We start from the raw sequence: 19,326 nt of genomic DNA, 5'->3' as shown, positions 1-19,326 counted from the left end.
AAGTCCCACTGGCAACCCACACCCTACAAGTCCCACGGAACTTGTCGCCTGTCCCCACTCATGCCCCTGCCAACCCTGTCTCTGTAAACAGCAACACCAGGGGCCCGAGCTGGAAGCTCAGGGTCATTGTCACCTTTTCTCTCTCCTTAATACTCCACAACATTAGCCCTGTGGTTTCTGTGACATGTCCCTGGAATGGTTTCCTGCTCCCACTGCACACTCCTGAGCCAGAGCTCCCGCCACTTCATGCCTTGAGATGGCTTCCCAATCGGTCTAACCCACTTTGAGCCCCTTTGCTCACAGAACAAGGTGCAAAACTCAGCCTGGCCAACGAAGCCTAGTATAAGCTGCTCCCAGCCACCTTTCTGCCCCCTGTGCTGCTGCCAATCGCACACCACCCCAACCCCAACCACCCCCACCACCCCCCCCACGCCACCCCAACCATCCTCCCGCCCTCTGGAACAGGCTCTTTCATGCAAATACTGCTCCCTCTGCCCAAATGTCCTTCCCCTCCCTCCACTGCTCCTCCTGGCCAAACCCTCCATCCCTCAAAATTCAGCTCAAATGTCCTTCATCTGAAAAGCCCACCTAACTTCTGGATACCAGATCACTTACCATCAGTGCCCGGGTGATGCTGCTCCCTTCGACCACAGCACAGCTGGACCATGAGTATTTATGTGCGCCCCATTAGTCCTGCGAGATGGAGAGGTCCCCAAAGGCTACCAATACAAAGGTATTGGGTTCTCATTTGCATTCTCAGTACCCGCCCCCCAGGGTTGAATACAATAAACTCTTGGCTTCCCTATTTTTAGGTCCATCATGAAAAGAAAGGTTGCTACCTCCTAGAGTTAGAAGGATTAACTGAGATAATGTAGATAATGATAAAGAAGATGGTGATGATATGAAGGAAGAATAGTTAGCATCCTCTTGGTGCTTTCTATTAATACCTACCAGACACTGTCTTAAACTCTTTATTTGGATGAGAGTCAGGTTAGGTATGCATGTGTTTATGTATAAAGATATAGATGTCATTTAGATGACATATTTATAACATGTATCAGGCACACTGCCTGACACCTAGAAGGAACCCTAGTTTTTCCTTTCTTCCCCCATCTTCCCTATCCTTCACCCTTAGCCCTTGCTACCCATCACTCCACAGTACTGGGTCAGGAGGGAGGTAAATGCAGAGGTCTCTGAGTTATGGTCCCTGGTAACAGACTGGTTAGCAGAAAAGAGGGAAGCCCTTGGGATTCCTTTGGACTTAGTATCTAAGCTCAGTCTCTCCATTCAGATTGTCATTTCTTTAAGAGCAGGGGCTATGCTGGACCCCTGTTTCAGGCCACCATAAGCACTGGCTCAGTGGTGGGCACGCGGCAGGCTCTAAATAAGCTCTTAGTCTGGACTCAGCCTCAGAGGTCCTAGATTTCATCAGTTGCTGAGCCAGGTCTTGGAGTCGTGATTTCCAGATTCTCGGCAGCACAGAGAGCAAAGCCAGTGCCACCCGGTATCAGCCCTCTTGGCAGCGCCCTGCTGGGGACCGGCCACCTGCATCCCAGACACAGCTCTGCCACCAACTGGCCAGGTGACCCTGCGCCAATCTCCCTGCTTGCCTGGGTCTCGGGGTCCTCACCTGTAAAGTGCTGCCCCTCTGGCTGTCTGAGGAGACACAGCCTGCCAGCTGTGAAAGCTCTTTGCCAGAAGTTAAGGTGTTGTTAATTTCAAGTGCTGGGCTTCAGTCAGTAGGAAACATTCAGGAAGCGTGGGTGGAGGGAGAGAGCAAGGGCTCGTGTATCCAGGACATATGGGGGCCTAGATTTGTTGTCCTTCTGCTTAGCAGCGTTAGTGATTCAAGCTGGTGCTGCCTGTGGAACACTCTGTCCTTTGGGACCTTCGGGGACAGGAGAGGTTGCAGAGCTGCGAGGCTGAAGCAAGCGCACAAGACGGTGAAAAATAGTGATAGCAATGAGGAGCCACGCACGCGGGTTCATCCGCATGCATTCACACTCCTGACGCCCCCAGCGCTGCCGCGCAACAGCAGCTGGAGCTAATTACAGACAGACAGACAGCTCCTTTTCCATCCGGCTCTTTTTTTCCAAACTGTCATCCCTTCCCGCACCGCCCCCACCAACCCGCCCCTGGGGATTGCCTGAGCTCTCAGTAGGGGTGCTGCTGGCGCCACAGTTAAGTGCCCAGAAAGAACGTGGAAGGGGTACAGGGCAATAGAAAGCCGCCATGAGGCTTGTGTGGATGAGTAGACAGGAGGAGGTGCGGGGGTGGGGGAGCAGGCTGGGAGGCAGATGCAGCTTTGTGTTAACAGACCTGCTCTCCTAGCAGGAGAGAACCCAGCAACTCTGCCCCTCCCTTCTCCTTCATCTGAATCCACCCAGGGATCCCCTCTTAACCCTTCTCCCTCTTGAATCCCCAACTTCTTCTTCAAACTTGGTATCTGGCACAAAGCTCAGTAAACGTTGAATGAATGGATGGATGGATGAATACACGAAGGCTCTTCAAACCTATGACTCGCATGTCCTGTTCCCACTTCACAGACCATAATACCTCCGCAAGCCCTTTTCTCTGCTTTTCTTTCTATGTACTCCCTTTGGGCAGTTTCAACTCTCACCTACATGCTCCTAACTTCCATATCTCTTTCCAGCCAAGACCCTGCCAGCTGCCTGAATGTTGCTCATGCTCCTCAGATCCAACGGGCTCCATATTACATTCTTTGGCAATGACGTCCCCAAGGGTTTTCTAGCACTGAGTCCTGGTCTGTCCAGGGAGTAGGAGAGGGAAGGGCTTGCTGTGTGTCCACCAGCAGGATAGAGGCAATGAATATATCAGCACAGTTATGGGGCAAACTCCTATTCCCAGAGCCTCTCTTCACCCTCTTAATCATCACCCCCTCTGCACACACCCATAAGGAAAGTCAAGCTGGGAACCTGGGTGGCTAACTGCCTCAATCTGAGGGATTGAGGACATGGGGATCAGGCAGGTTGTTTCAGCAAGGGGAAGTCCTGGGAAGGGAACCAATATGTACTAAGGAGTTATTTCTTCTCCAACACTCTCTGTCCAGACCTCACTCTCATTGCCTTGCAACCTGGTACCACCCACCCCACGCCTGCCATTCCTCACACAGTACATACACACACACACACACACACACACACACCCCTCCCCTCACTCCCCAACTCCATTCCTCTTCATTCTGGAACCCTGTCCCCAGGCTCACTGCAAACCCCCAGGTAAATATTGAACCAAGATTGGTAGAGACTGAGGATTTCATTCCATCAGACCAGTGCTGGAGGGAAGACCCAGAATGTTTACTGAGAGTCCACACTCAAATTCTTTCCTAGCCTTGGCAAGGACAAGAGAAAATAAAGCCCCTCTTTCCTTCAGGCCCTCCTAGATCTGGATAGCAGCCAAAGGGATGGGTTACAAATACAGTGGCCTTTGGTTCCTGACAGCCTCAGGGCCTATGAAGGCAGAATCCAAGTTTCTTCCTTCTTTCCCAAAGGGTCCTAAGTGGCATGCGCTGAGACAAATGTAAGGTGTGACTGTACCAGACTGTGTTATGGTCACATCTAGGCATTTTCAAATTTTAAAGTAAAGTGAAATCTTTATCGCCAGTTTGTCTGACATGTAACATGTGATATACTTTATTTAAAGGATTCATGTGTTTACTCTTAAATGAATTTTAAATTCATTTGTTCATTCAGCAAATATCTTTGAAACATTTCAATGAGTTGTAAACCATTGTTCCTGCCTTCAAACTGCTCCTATTCTAGCTGGGGTGGGGAAGCCTACATACAAGGGTTAACTGACGATACAAGATTATGCCATGTTTCCCTCCATGCCTGGTGTGGCCTGGGTGACTCCTGAGTTCCCTCCAACAGTATGGAAATTTTCTACTCTTACTGCTACTGTCATGACTATTCCTCTCTCCTTCAATATAAGATGGTGGTTAAATGTATCTTCAGGGTGGGATGTATCTCTGGGTTCATATCTGAGTTCCACCATTCACTAGCTGTGTGACCTTGGCCAAGTTACTCAGCCTGTCTGAGCCTCCTCTGTAAAATGAAGACAACAATAGTACCTACCTCACAGTGTTATAGTGAGAATCAAGTGAATTAATACACACGCTGCACTAAGAATGATACCTGGCACATAAGTACTCAATAAATGTTAGTAATTATTTTCCTAATGCACCTACTGTCCTTTGTTACCACCAGAGGTTATAGTTCTTATTGGGCTTCTGAAAAAACTCATAGAGGTCTTATTCATTCATCCATTCAATCAACAAATCCACATTGAGCATCTACAAGCTAAGCTTGGATCATATAGACAAATAAGGCACACCTCTTGTGTTTGGGAATAAACAGTTCACTCAAAGTATTGCTGGGTTAACAATGTCCTGAAGCACCTGGAAGAAGCAAACACAAATTCTTACTGGAGGAACACACCTTCCATCTGCTTCCGGATTCCCATCAATAGAGTCTGGCTGAACATGAACTCATAATCCAAAATTACAAAGCACACCATGAAGCCAGAAAAAACAGAAACAGAATCAGATCCTCAAGATTCAGATATTGCAATTATGTGATATAAAATATGTATTTTTAAAAATTTTAGGTGCATTAAAAAAAGAGGATTTTGACAACATTAGCAGAGGACAAGATACTAGCAGAAAACAATTAAAGTATCATCTTTTGTAGAGGGCAAAGCTAGGGCTTTGAAGGAAGTGACTCTTTCAATATTACACAGCTAATCACGAGGGACTCAAGTCAGGTTCTCAGTGTCTAATGTTTTTTGGCACACTTGGTTACTGGAGCTGGGCCATATTTTCCCTGAGTCAGTCAACTGACTGAGATGAGTACAAAGCACTGTGTTAGATCTGTAGAAACTGCCAAGATGAACACAAGAGTATCTCTGCCCTCAAGTAGCTTAAAAGTCAGTACAGAGACATGACTACATATAGAAAAATAATCATGGCTCTCAGGTTGTGTGGTAGAAACTACTGTGGTCTGAAATGGTAGGAGGTACCCAAAGGACAGGGAAGAGGCAGATCTGTGGGGAAGAGGAGCTTTGGAGTGGTGACAGCAGTGGAAGAGATGGGAACAGCCTGACCAACATGGAGAAAATGAGCCCACACAGCAGTTCAGGGAACAGTGAATTCATCCGGCCAGCACACTGGCTATATGCAGGGGCAGGCCTGTGCCCAAGCACAGGACCTAGCACTCACAAGGGCCCCCGCCATGCTTGGTTGAATGTGCTGCTGTTGCTGTCTTGAACATCTGAATACATTTTTTACAATGGGACTCTGCATTTTCATTTTGCCCCAGACCCCACCCATAAATGATATAGCCAGTCCTATATATAGGGCAATGAGGAGAGGTATGGCAGGAAAGACAGGCACTGTTGGGAAGGACTTTGAATGCCACTCTGATATCTGCTCTGCAGACAATGAGGAATCACTGTAAGTGTTTGAGTCCAAGAGGGATGTGGTGAAAGCCACGTGGGGAACTGGGTGGGGGGGGGGGAGGCAGGTAACAGATGGACTGGAGAAAGCAGAGATGAGGATTAGTCAGGGCACTATTGCAATAAAGCAACCATGGTCCAGACAGGAATAGTGACAGCAGACATGGAGAAGGGAAAGGTCTTCACATTACTCAGTTACCCATTCTCCAGATGTTTACTGAGCACATAAGATGTGCTAGGCACAGTTCTAGGGGCTGAGATTTGAGGTTGCACACGGCCCCACCCCTGACCTCAAGCTGCTCCCAGCAAGGAGACAAATAAGTAAACAGACCATGACCACCCCATGTGCTAAGGGCCAGGATCAGATTAAGGTGAGAGTGTTGTGGGAACCCAGAGAAAAAGTCCCTAACCCAGACAGGGGATTCAGAGATTTCTACCAAGATGCGATATCTGAGCTGCATGTTGAAGGTGGTATAGGAATTCACCCCATGGACAAGGCACAGGCAAGCAACCCAGGAAGAGGGCATAGAATGTGTAAGATCATGCCACATCTACTATGTGCCAGGCACTGTCCTTGAGAGTCCCTGTCCTCAGGCTGCTAGAGGAAGCAGACAACTAAGCAGAGAATAACAAGACGATGGGGAAAGTGCTGTAATGTGGATGCTGTGGGTGTTCAGGGGAGAGGCATCTCACCCAGACAGGGAGAGGGGATCAGGGAAGGCTCTTCTGTAGAGGTGTCTTCTGATCTCTGTGTTGTAGACAAGGAGGCATCATGGGGGAGAGGGAGGGGCGGGAAGGGGGGAGATGTGTGCAGATGCTCAGAGATAAGAGACTGTGGCCTCAGAGAAGTGTAAATGATTCCCTATGATTCTAGAAGGAGGATAGAAGGAGCGTGGGGAGACAGGACAGAAGAGTTGGGACTTCATCCTGAAGAACAGTAGTCGTCAGCCTTGACTGCAAACTGAAATCACCTGGGGAACTCTTAAAAAACACGGATGAACAGCTCCCACTCCCAGGGACTCAGATTTAATAAGCCCATGGGGGAGGCGTTGGAATGTTTAAAAGCTCCCCAGGTTTATACTAATGTGCAAGCAGAATTGTGAACCAGGGCTTTAGGGTGGGAGGTCTAAATCTGAGCACTCATAAGAATCACCCGGAGGGCTTGCCGGACCCAAATGGGGGGTGGTGTACCCCAAGTTTCTCATTCAGTAGGTCTCTAAAAAGTACCTACTTTAACAGGTTTTCAGAGATGCTGTGGCTGCTGGCTCCATGACCACACTTTGAGAGCTTCTGGTCTCAGGTATTGTAAAGTGAGTTACACTTCAGTGGAGGAAAGAAAAGAAGTGTTAGTCACCCAGTCATATCTGACTCTTTGCAACCCCATGGACCTTGCCAGGCTCCTCTGTCCATGGAATTCTCCAGGCAAGAATACTGGAGTGGGTTGCCATTCCCTTCTCCAGAGGATCTTCCCTACCCAGGGACTGAACCCTGGTCTCCCACATTGCAGGCAGATTCTTTACCACCTAAATGGAGGAGGGGGTGAGAAATGGTCTGATCTGCCTCTTGGAAAGATAGCTCAGGCCACTTTGAGGAGAATCATCGCCAAGGGGAAAATGAGAGGTGAGGAAACAAGAAGCTACTGAGGGAATCAAGGCAAGAGAAGACTGAAGAAATCATGAACTAAAGCACTGGGAGGAGAAATGGAGAAATGGGTCAGATTTGAGGAACGCTTAGGAAGTAAGCTTGGCAGGGCTTATTGACTGGCTGAACATAAAGGTGAGAAATAAGGATGCAGGAAAAACAACTCTAGGCTTTTTGCCTTGGGCAACTGGTGAGTCTGATTGCACTGGGCATGTTGGTTACTGCAATCAAAAGTTAGAGGTATTACCAGACTTGGGTTGGGCAGTTGGGGAGCGGGGCATTTCTATCCTCAAATCTCATAGTAATCGTTTCAGAGAATTTAACAGGCATTTCTCACTGTCCACTTAACCCCTGCTTTCAGCATCATGAGTCATTACCTCGACCCCAGTCAACTTGGGATTCTCTTCAAAATGCCCGGAAAAGAAAAGAAAGACAGTGATCACACTGACATGACTGACTAGCTGCCCAAGCCCAAGGTACAGGGCGTACACCTCTGCTATAACCCCAGGTGTGTTTCATTCATTCGTTATTTTAATATTTATAGGGTTGTTGCCTAGAGGGGTTTTGAAATGTTCACAGTGGCCACATTTCACATACAGGTAAAGAATTCATAACCTGCTCTTATATAACCAGGGAGACAAATGTAGCTTAAAGGGCAGCCTGCAAAAACATTCATTCTTCGTGGATTTGAAATGTGTAAAAATGAGCAATTTTCCAGTGCATCATCGGTCGTGACTACTTATAACTCCCTTCCGTGGGCAAGTAGAGAGCCAGCAATCAGCAGGACCAGATGATGGATGGGATAATTGTCCATTAGAGTACAGATAATTTTTGTACCGTGGGAGGGTTCGACAGCATATAGACATGATAGATGGAAGAAGAGTTAGTTAATGTGATCAGAGTTGTAGCTCCATTTCTGATAGTAACCATTCTCTGGCTGAATTGATGATTAATCAAAGACACTTTCTCACTTGAAACTTTTCGCTAACCAGTGTACAACCCCTGCTGTGGGTTAAATTTAATAGCATCATTAAAAACTGCTGTTCAAGAAACTCGAATTACTTTTCCCCAGAAGAAATCATGCCATATTAGAGAGCTCTTTTGTGAGCTCGTGCACAGGGGCCATGGAGTGGGTGTGCCTGTGTTTAAATGTTTAACATTAGAATCCTCAATGCCCAGCCTAGGGGCTGACACAGAGCACTCAATAAATGTTTGTTAAAGTAAAGTGAAATGAATTAATACATTTGTCCATTCATTCATCTGTTTATTCCTTTAGCAGACATTTATTAAATACAGGAATTAAGAGCTCTAGCCCCCAAACCAGATGCTGCAGGCTTCAAATTCTAGCTCCCATTTGCTATGAACTTGAGCAAGTTACTTAGCCTCTATGAGCCTGACACCTCCTATAGAAAATGAGAGAAACCATAACAGTTGTTTTCATAGGGCTACTTAAGGGTTAAATGAGTTAGTGTCTGGAAGTGTTCAGCAAGGGCCTGGCCCATAGTAAATGCTCACTAAAGGGCAACTGTTATATCATTATCCTTGTTATATATACTATGGCAGGGCCTTTCTCAAGTAACTAGGTCCATAGATGAGGCCCAGACTCTCTTAAGAAATGACAAGGCTCTTGGCCAAAGCTGCCTTTCATTAAAATTGTTATTTATGGTTTCCAGCCCAGAGCCCAACTGCCCTAGGCCTGCCAATCCTGGCCTGGTGCCCTCCTGTGGTGGCTCTGGCTACCCCTAGGTGGGGTGTGCTCTCTAGAGAAACCTGAGAAATTACGGAGCAGGAAGGTGAAAGAGGAAGGTAAGGGCTGGCAGGGATCCAATTAAACATCAGCCTGCAACCGCCGCCACGCCCCTGACATTGTTAACTCCCTTGGGTGTCTTTCTGTGCTTTTGTGTAGCTCTTCCTGGCAACATTTCTACCTACTAATTGCTATTTCGAATGTTTATCCTCTTGGCTCGGCTGAACAAGACTCTCCTTTATTTTAATTTTCATTTAAAGGCAACAGAGTAGAGCACACTTGCCTTGGAGTTCAGTCAGGAGGTAAGGGAGGCGATGCAAGTAAGTGGCCTGAGATGATTCTAGAGATAGACACGATCAGCCACCAAAGAGCTATGTGACCTAAGACATATCGCCTACAGTCTCTGAGCCTGAGCTCCAGAGAAGGGAACTTGAGAATAATGGTCTTCAAGACTACATGGAGACCACTTAGGAGGGGGCCTGGTGCACAGCAAAGTACCTAATAAATGGTAGCTATGACTATTATGTTGGGGCCCTGGCTGGGGAAACAGAAGCCCAGAGAGGTTAAGGGCACAGGTAGCTAGTTAGTTTTGGAGTCTTCCTGTTCCTTATTCTTACTATTAAACTAGTCCAGTCTCTTTCAAGCCCTTTCCAGTTCCCATTTACACATAGTCTAGCATACGAATTACAGATCATGCTTGTTTTCCACCACAGGTTAAATGTAATACATTTAAATGAGTGCTTCCCGTATGTGTCTACCCAGAAGGTCTTACAAGCAACTCAAGGGCAAGAGCTATATATCATTCATCTGACATGCTCACTAACCATTGGGTGAATGCTGGTAGTTGAGCCAGCAGTCAGTAACCTACCTGAGGACTGTATGTCTTCCATCTTCTGGGTGTTATTCCAAGCAGTGCAAAAAGGTGGAATGGCGGGGACTTCCTTGGCGATCCAGTGGTTAAGAATCCACCTTCCAATGCAGGGGATGCGGGTTCAATCCCAGGTTGGGTAACTAAGATCCCACATGCAGCAGGGCACCTAAGCCTGCACGCTGCAACTACCGAGCCTATGTGCCACAACTAGAGAGCCCGAGCACTGCAATGCAGATCCTGTATGCCACAGTTAAGACCCGATGTGGCCAAATAAATAAATTTAAAAAAAAATAAGTGGGATGGATGTACTGGGCTCATATGAGCCTAGGCTTGAACTCTACAACTGGCAGCTAGGGATAAAGCACATGCCTGTGCTGGGAAAATGATAATAGCACCAGTAACCATAGCAGCAGTGGCAGTAGTAATAGCAGTAGTAATTGTAACGATTAGCGAAATGTAGAGTAGGGCATTTTTGTCAAGGATTCATTTTGTTCTCAAGGGCTGTGAGAGGCCTGAAATATGCTATGTGGAGGTAGTATAGTGCTGTTGCATCAGATAAGCCTGGGTTTGAATCCCACCTCCCCACATATAGATTGTGTGATCTTGCATTATGTTCCCTGAGCCTGTCTCTTTGTTTGTCAAATTAAGATAATGACAGTACTTCCCTTACTGCTTTGTGGTGAGGAGGAAATAAGGTTTGGGATATAAAGCATATCATAGTACAGTACCTCACACATAATGACTCAAAAAATCTGTTTGAATTAGTGAATATGAATTTTCAATAAAATGGCATGAAAGAAACTCCAGACACCTTTTAGCATCTACAAGAGATCTGAAGGAGGAAGAGAGAGTTCCCGGTAAAAGCTGGTTAAACACTTAACCACCTGTCTCTTCTGATGTAATACCTCATGTTGGAAACAGTGGGAATTTAACGTTATCAGAATAAACCATTCCCAGTGAATGCAGAGAAAGAAGCCGGTTTCACAGCACAATCTTGCAGTTGCAGGAATGGAGAGGGTCTCTGAGAATGTGATAAAACGTTGAAAAGTACAAATTTGACACCTACACACAGAATAGTTGGTCATGTCAGCCCCTCCAAAATGCGTAGAAGCACATACACCAATAACCATTGAAGCCAAAGCAGAAAAAGAAAAAAAATCTAAGCAGTTGAAACCCAATCATGGCAGAGAACTCACTGGATAGACCTTTTACTCTTGGCCCTGAGGTGACCTGCCAGACTGGAAAACCTCTTGGGCTGAGTGGCTGACTCTGGCAGGGGAGTCTGCTGTCATGATGTCAACATCATGTCCTCTTTATGAGTCCAGGAGAGACCGGACATGATGGGGGGACAAGGTGGGTACAGGCAGAGATCAGCTCCCAGCCTAGGATGCAAAAACTACCTATTCTCCACTTTCTGTGGTGCCCACACCCCCTGCCCTCTTCTTGTTTGGGCTTGCACCAAGAATGGCATTCAGGATTCCTGCATTCTCTCTCTCTCTTTTTTTTTTTAGTGTTTGGATTGGCTGTTTGCCAAGGCAACTGAAGAGCATTTCCAAAAAGCAGGTGAGCCTGGGGAAGATCTCATTATCTTCGATATTTTAACTCCCTGACAATGAAAGTAATCAGGGACCCCTTTGTAAAGAGCATAAGCACTCTCAGCGCTTCCAAGTTAAAATTCCTACAAGATGCCCAACAAGGTGGTCATTTTCAAGGGAAAAGTACCCAGGTGTGGTAGCTGGTTTAAGAAATTTGAGAAGTGACACACAGGTTACGTTTCTGATAGTGAAAACCACTCTGTGTTAGCAATCGTTTGGGTGGTATTGCAGTCATGGGTGTGAAATATCTGGTTGTAACCAGAATGTGGGTGACTGGCTCAAAACGGGGGAGGCAAGTAAATATGACTTGGCCTCCTGGTCTTGTATCTGGCCCCAACGTGCAGATTCCTGTCTGGAAACTGATTCTTCCCTGCCAGAATTCAACAGGTTAATGACAGCAGCTGGCAGAGGTCTGCCCATGGTTACACTGAGTGCCACATGGCGACAGGTTAAGGACTACAGAAAGCCGCCAGAAAAGGGGGCTTGTATTGTCTGAGGAGTGGAGGACCTGGCTTGCCAGTCAGGGGAGGGAACAGGCCATGGTCCAGGGCCAATATCAGAGGTACAGCAAACAGAACCAGAAGAAGCCAGGACAGGGAAAAGGAGATGGCAAGGACTATTGCCTGAGCACTTACTCTCTCCCCATCAGGCACTGTGCCAGCTCTGGGTAACTTCTCTCATTTGATCGCAGCAAGAGCCCCATTTTACAGAAAGGGAAACTGCAGTATAAGATCAAAAGCAGGAACCAGGAAAAGTACAAATACCAAAGCTCCCAGAGGCACTTGGAATCAGCTGCCAAGAAAAATTTAGGAACCTGAGTTCTTTATAGTCATGGCAAAGGGGATTAGGAGATTTGCATGTAAGCCACTATATCTCTTCAGCTGACTACCTTATCGGGCTGCCTGTACCTCTCACACCTCAAGGTGGCTGGGAAGGGCCAGCTTGGCAAGGACAGGGACCAGAAGAGGGATGGACAGGTATCGATGACAGATTCCTTTGAAGACTACGTTAATGGCCACACACCATAAAACTCCAGCTAGAACACTAGTGGGGAAAAAAGATCAGTGAGTTGCAATAGCAGAATTGGCACATGAATTTGGGCTCTGTGTATACTTCTATAATCAGTGCTAGTCATTTCCTTGTTTGCAACTGAGATGCTCTGCCATCATTAATACCTGTTCATAAGTGCAAATAGGCTTGAATGACACTCACAGAGACCCGCATTTAAGCACACTGACAACTGCAAGCAAAGCACGGGTCCTACTGAAAGGAACACACAATAGAAATCACCACAAAACTCCGAGTCATAAATTGTCTAACTAGTCCTCCCCCACCGACAACGTTAGCCATCATTTGTTCTCCGGCCAAAACTGTCCTTGGCTCCAATTAGCAGTCAGTGAACAAATGACATTGTATTACAGCATCCCGCCACTAGAGTATACACCTCCACACGCAGGAAAAGCAGGCATCTCTCACCTTCAGCCCTCTGTGCGTACAAGCCAAAAAGTCCAAGTGCCTGAAAAGAGTTAGATCCTGCTTAGTCTTTTGAAGGGTGAGAAAACCCCTGGAAGGTGACAGACATCAGGACGATCCATTGACACTTGTTGGGCTGTGACACAAAATCAGAGGGGTTGGATGAGAACCTCACACAATAGCAACAGAGTTGCATTCCCAGCTGTGTGAAATGACCAGCATATCATGATTGCCTTTTCACGCAAATGTCAATGACATAATCCTAACAGACTCGCAGCTCTCTCACTGGTGTAATAAAACAATGACCCAATTATTTTGCAGGGCTGAAGCAGCAGATGTGATGACTAGGTAGGCTGTGAAGGGCACTGTGTGTGATGGACAGGGCACAGTAGGGCAGCAAACTGTGTGCCGAGGGTTTGAAATTTGCCTCCCAAGCCAAAACTTCTACCATTCATCTGGTCAGAAAAAAAAAAAAAAAGCCATTCAGTATGAAAGTTCCCACTTGTTCTCATAATGGAGGCCAGTTGGGAAAATGTGGCGCAGCACTGATTGAAGCAAATTCTGTTTAAAAAACCAGCCGTTTTGTGGGTATTTGTTTATTTATAACTCTCCCCTGCTCCTCCCCCTCACTCTGCCTCCTTCTGCAAAGGATTTGAAATCGGATTGGAAAACTGAAAGTTTGTTTAAGTCCTAAACAGGTCCAGCTACTTTTCAGATGGACGACAAAATGAAACTCTTACAATCAAGCGCCTTGCTCTAGAAACGCTGTCGAGGTTGCTCAGTCAGCGCCAGTCCCCCCTGTATCCCACGGGGAGAGGGACCTCTCGCATCAGAACACACCTTGTCACCAGTGCTACATTTTAATGCAAGCCAGGGAAATAAACATGAGCCCATAAGCCTGCGCCTGAGAAAATAAAAGAACAGGGATTCACTACCTCCCTTATTCATTTACTCAACAAATATTGACCGGTACCTGTTTTGGAACAGGCTCTATTCTAGACACAGGGGAAGAAAAAATGAAGAAGACAGAGTCCTTGAACTTGAGAAGCTCCCAGTCTAGTGGGAATGATAGTTGATCAGAGCTGTGGCCGGGTAGCTTGGGGGCTGCACTGGGGCATGCATAATTCAGTTCCCAGCCTCAGATGGCCTTGGGTTCAACTTTTGGTTCTGTCTCTCGCTAGATACATGACCTTGGGCACTTTGCTTAACATCTCAGGGCCTCAACTCCCTCATCCGTAAAATGGGGTGGCTAATAATAGAATTGACATCATTGGGTTATTATGAGGATTGAATGAGATAATCTCCCTAGAATACTTAGAACAGCTCCTGACGCACAGTAAGCCCCCAGTAAAAAGTTAGCTTCCTGTGCTTTCTGATCCTTTTGTTTAACTTTCGTAAGACTGTGTCTGGTGATGAGACTCCAAGGACCAGTTTCTAAAACAAAACTGCTTTCAACAAACTCCTCCCTTTAGCCTGATTTTTTTTTCATTTGGAATGACACAGTTCTGTCATGATTTTTTTCCTCAGCAACCATATGTCTGGCAAAAACCTCAGGGAGAAAATATTTCCCAGATGGTTTTGTTTATGTCAGCCTACTATGTGCCAAGCACCCATCTAGATGAGAAGCATACATTACCAAGTGATAAAGACAAGGTCCCTGTCCTCCTGGAGTTTACATTCCAACAGGAAAGACAGACTCTAAATAGATATACAGAATTACACAGAGAGGTAAGTGGGATTAAGGAGCTATAGCCAATAAGAGGAATATTAGGAGGGAATTAACTGGAGGTGGTTGGAGAAGGCACATCTCAGGAGGTGACACTTGAGCCGAGACCGAAAGGTTAAGATGAAGCCTTCCATGTCAAAAGCAAGAGCAAGGCAGTCCAGGCAGAAGGAATAGCATGCACAAAGGCCCTGGGGCCGCAAAAGACCTTGGGAATGTTCCAGAAATCAAAAGAACAGCATGGCTGAGACATGCAGCCCCAGTAGGGAGGTAAAGCAGACAGAATTAGTCAATGCATTCTGAATGAGGGCATGGAAAGCCCAGAGAGATTAACAGACTTACCCACAATGCCTTGCACACAGTAGGCGCTCCATATGTTGTAGAATTGTCAGTCTGCAGGGCGGGGCTGAGGCCCACTGCCTTCCAAAATCGGACTGAGATTTCCCACCACAACTAGGAATCAGCTACCCAGCAAGACTGAAACATATAGTCTTTTTCGTTGGTGAGTCATAGGCAACACGCATTAGAGTGTAGGGTCGAGTGGCCCCAGCTGCCGCCTGAGTGTAAGGGGCGGGGGTGGGCTCAGGCCGTGGCTGAAGCTTTTTAGCATGTTTATGATGAGCTGAAAGCACTCACTGCTTAATTTAAAATACCGCTCACACATACACACACAATTCAGCAGCTGGGGGAGCTGCCAGGAATTGAGGCTAAGTGTAGAAAATTGGAGGATCAGAAATATCGGGTGCCTGGCCTTGTTTCCCAGCCCCCACGGGTTGTCTCTAACCCAGTACAGTCCCATCTTCCCTAATAAACTCCTGGAGGTCAAGACAGAGATGGGGGCAGCCGTGGTTTGAGGAAGGAAGGCCTACACAGAGCCCTCCATGCCAGCAACTCTAGTAGCTCTACCTGGTCTTAAGTTTGCCAGCCTTCCTCTCCATCCAGCCTATTAAGATACCTCTCAAAGCCCAAACTCACTTTCCTCATGAAGCCTCCCTTTGCGGCCCCCCAGCACCACCCCCATCCTCAACTCCCCCCAACCTTCATGTTATTTGAAATTTGACAGTTGGGAAGACTCATTTGGCCCTGATCACAAATTGCCTGGGCTGGCTGCTGCTTTTTCTGGTGTGCATATCTTGACTCTCCAACCATACAGGGTCCCTTGGCACACATTGTAGGAACCACGTTGCTTTCTTCAGTCTTCTTCCCCGCTCTCAGCCCAGGAGTATATACACAGTGAGAGTCTCCTATGCTTTTGCTCATTGGTTACATGATAGTATCATTTGAAAAGCCTTTTGGGTAGAGGAGCTGCTCTTAATTGAAAAACAAGAACTTCAACTTGACAAAATTTGAACACCCTCAAGGGTATTCAGTTTCCTTCCCACTGCTCCCCTATACCCAGGGTACGCTGCCCACGAACTGGATGAACCTGCAGCCTTCATGATCAAAATGCCCCACAGTTCATCTCTTTGTTCGTAATATCCCTCTGACCATGAGGCGCTCTCTCCCAATCCTACCTTTCAAAACCCCAACTCACCCTTCAAGGTCAAATCTAAATGCCATCCCTGCCTCGTCCCCGAGCCCCCATGACAGCCCGTGTCTACCTCTTTCAGGCTATAGGTTGGCAGACTGGAATAACCTAGGTTCAAAGCCCAACTCCATCACTTCCTTAAGAACCTGTTTTCTCTTACGGAAAAGGGGTTAACAACCCATCTCAATGGGATATTGGAAGGTGCCAATAAAATAATAATATCTGCAGCCCAGTCAATACAAGATTTGGTCAAGGGAGCTCAGTGAGAGCTACTCGTCATCATCTTCATCATCTCTGGGAAACAGGGTGAAATCATGGTTAAAAGTGTGTGAGCTTCGGAACCAGATTCACCTAAGTTCCAGGCCCGGTTCCATCACTTTCTAACTGTGTGACCTTTGGCCAGTCACTTCCTTTCTGAGGCCCAGTTTCCTTATGTGTGCAACAAAGTAAGCACAGTTTCTCTGCCCATCACAGAACCTGTTGGGGAGGTTCAAAGATGTGCTGTATGCAGGTAAACCCCTCAGTACAGGACCCATCACATAAACATGGCTCATTCAGGTCTGTGCTCTGCTACAACCTAGAAAACTCCTTTAAGGGCACAGATAATATTTGACTTATCTTTGCATCTCTCCCTGCCTAGCCTAGCCCAGAACCTCTGCAGCTGGCAGGCCCACAATAAATCATTGTTGAATTGAATTGAAAACCCAAACCAGATGTGCCTCCTCCCCTGTCAAATGAAGCTTTCAAGCTGGTGGGTTGGGCTTGCTGCCTCTTCGACTCCCTCTCCCTTCAAGCCGAGCTGCCGCCATTGTCTCGAAGGGCTCTGGGGACTGAATCAGGGTGGCTGGTTGGGAAGTGGGACGAGCCTGGCAGAACAAGTCAGGTAGGGAAGAGCCCGCTGTCTGCTCTCTGAGCAAACTGCCTTGGAAAGATGCTCTCCTGAAGTCTCTGCTGAATGAGAAGAGATGGCTTGGACTCCTGAGGGGATACCTCAAAAGTCCCTCACCCATCCAGGGTCTAACGGTTGAGGAAACCCCCTTCTTCCCCTGAGACACTGAAAAATTGACAGAAGTGAAGGTGTCAGGAAAAAGTTTCCTTCCCCTTTCGCAGAGATGGTGAAACGGAGGTTCAAAGAGGTTAGCTTCTGAAATCACAAGAGTGGGCTTCAAAGCAGAGTTTAACTGGTGTCACAGAAAAACTCTAACCATTTCGCAACCTAGCGGCTAGGTGAGTCTTGCTCCAAAAGGACAGAGGTATGTATTTATCCCTCCCACCTCAAGATCCCTGGGAAGAAAACACAGCTTTACTGAGGAAAAATACTGCAAAAAAATGAATAAATACAAATCTTCTTTCAAACTACAAGAGGCCCATGTCTTCAGTGTTTCTGAGCCAGAGCTTTGTAGACAGGGCCCAGGGAATAGCATGCTGCCCAGCACAGGGTCAAAGTGAAACCAGAACATGGCTGCCCACACTGTATCTCTGACCCTAGGCAAGTGATTTAACCTCCCGGTGTTTCTGTTTTCTCATCTGTCTCAAGGTGCCAGTAATAGTACCTCCTCACAGAGCTGTCAACAAAAGTCAAATGAGCTAATCTTTTAAGTTGTGTTAGTTGCTCAGTCATGTCCAATTCTTTGCGACCCTATGGACTGTAGCCCACCAGGGTCTTCTGTCCATGAGATTCTCCAGGCAGGAATACCAGAGTGGGTTGCTATTTCCTTCTCCAGGGGATCTTTCTGACGCAGGGGTCAAACCCTGCATTGCAGGCATTTCAGGCCAATTCTTTACCATCTGAGCCACCAAGGAAACCCAATCTTTGTAAAAGCACTTGCCATGTGCCCTGCATATGGAAACACCATACAACTATTTGTTAAATAAAAATGAATGGGTATTTCTGTCTCTCTGTAGCAAGATCAGCCCAGAGGGAGGGTGTTCAAGTGTTAGAGCCTACCTGTGGAACTAGCTGAACCCGGCTTCCAAGCCCAGTCTCATGACTGACTCTCTTTGAACCTCAGTTTCATCACCTCTAACGTGGGGATACTAATAGTCCCCAACCCAAAGGCTGCTTCTACTTTTAAATGAGATAGCACCAAAGTCCTGAACACCCGGCATGACCCAGAAGAGTGAGTTAGCACCCAACAAAGGTAGAGTGCTCATCATCTGAATCTTGGAGAGTGCTACTTCCCAATTATTTTTTTGCCTCTTCTGGGTTAACACACAATATGTAGTTTTGGAAATCCTGCCGCAGTAAAGGAACAATTTCATTGTTTTGCCAATGAAACTCCTAAACATTTTCTTTCAAGAGCCAGAAAAGGGAAACATTTTTGGTCATTTCCAAACCACGAACATGGGCGACTTGTTTCCCCATTCAGTAAACCTCACCCAAAGTTGCAGAAGTCACCTTGCAGGACAAAAAAAAATAAGTGAAGGAATGAGTATTTTACTGCAAACAAACGCCATCTTTGTTTGCTGCCCAGCTTTGGGAAGAAAAATACCTTAACCCAGGAGCTTGGAAAATTCTTGAAAGTTCTCATTTTATTCCAACAAATCCAACCAATCTGGCAAGACTTCTGGCCATGTGAACCGGAATCAGAATGAATCAAAACTCACCGAAAGCACCACTAAAGAACATTTTGACAACAGGAGGAAAAAAAAAAAAAAAAAGCATCCATCAACTCACCACTCTAACACAACTCTTAATTTTGGAAAGTTCTCTTCCAGTCTTTATCCACGTGCAGACATATTTTTACAGCACTGTAGTCATAGGGAAAAACTGCAGTAGCTTCAGCCAAGAACCAGATACCACACAGCTCATGTCACTAAACTTTCCAAGTGAGGGCTTTTGCCTCCCTCATGCACTCCATTCATTCTGTCAGTCAGCCATTCGACAAACCCGGATTGAACCAGGCTCTGGTGCTACGCCCTGGGGAGCGCGAGACGGAGATGACTAAATCACAGTCCCCGCCCTCAAGCAGCTCCCAGTTTAGCGGGAGAAACAGACCAGTCAGCAGGAAATTAGAGTGCACCGTGATCAATGCATAAATGCTGTGAACTGCACAGAAGAGAAGCATTAAAGGTGGGCAGGAAGGGGAGGGGGAGTGGGGATGGGAGAGATCAGACAGAGCATATGCAAAGACATGAAGTTAGGAGAAAACAAAGTGTCATCAGGTAGCCAAAAATAGTACAGAATGACTGGCTCCTAGGCAGATGGCAGTGGACACGAGAAAGGAAAAGGGTGGGGGGGGGGGAACTCATTAAGAGTCAAGGTTTCGGTTTCAT

The 19,326-nt window shown here is 46.8% G+C and overlaps 1 protein-coding gene across 3 annotated transcripts in view; it reads right to left on the bottom strand.

Annotated features, from left to right (window-relative positions):
• The window catches only part of RTL9 (retrotransposon Gag like 9), a 41,483-nt gene extending 22,553 nt beyond the window's left edge, over window positions 1–18,930 (bottom strand). For 2 of the 3 annotated variants that reach the window (XR_008707967.1, XM_055563276.1), the window contains exon 1: window positions 14,865–15,034. The gene's annotated coding sequence lies outside the window, so the exon portion shown is untranslated. Of the gene's footprint in view, window positions 1–14,864; window positions 15,035–18,727 lie in introns of those variants that run through there. The other variant, XM_055563277.1, reaches the window with a different exon arrangement.
• Between the last annotated feature and the right edge of the window lie 396 nt (window positions 18,931–19,326).

Source organism: Bubalus kerabau, chromosome X, assembly GCF_029407905.1.
Source record: "Bubalus kerabau isolate K-KA32 ecotype Philippines breed swamp buffalo chromosome X, PCC_UOA_SB_1v2, whole genome shotgun sequence".
NCBI lineage: Eukaryota > Metazoa > Chordata > Mammalia > Artiodactyla > Bovidae > Bubalus > Bubalus kerabau.
Note: the sequence above shows the minus strand (reverse complement) of the source record. Positions and strands in the feature narration are given on the sequence as shown.